The following is a 424-nucleotide window of genomic DNA, read 5'->3' on the forward strand; positions in this document are numbered from 1 at the left end:
GCCGCTCAGGATGCGCCCCGGCGGGTGCTCCTGGCCCCGCACCGTCACGGGCGGGCTCACCTCCAGATTCCCGAAGGAGTCCAGGCTGGAAGCGCCCTCCGGAGCCTGCCGGGCCACGTAGCCGAAATCCGGGCCCTGGGTGGGGGGAAATGGGAGGAAACGGTTAAAGAAGCGCTGGTGTGAGGAACGAAGGGCTGCATCGAAGGGATCCATCGAAGGGATCCATCGGGGTTTTGGGCGTGGCCAGGCCGGGGCTCAGCAGCGGGAAGGGGCTGGGTACCAGGATGCTCCTGACGGGAAAATCCTTCAGGCCGCGGTCGCGGGGCGAGTCGAAGACCACGGGGAAGGTCTTGTGGGGGGCCTGGACGTAGCCGAACTCCAGCTCATCCTGGGAAGGGACGGAGCGGTTTTGGGAGCGCGCCCG

Source organism: Corvus brachyrhynchos, unplaced genomic scaffold (assembly GCF_000691975.1).
Source record: "Corvus brachyrhynchos isolate BGI_N302 unplaced genomic scaffold, ASM69197v1 scaffold215, whole genome shotgun sequence".
Lineage (NCBI taxonomy): Eukaryota > Metazoa > Chordata > Aves > Passeriformes > Corvidae > Corvus > Corvus brachyrhynchos.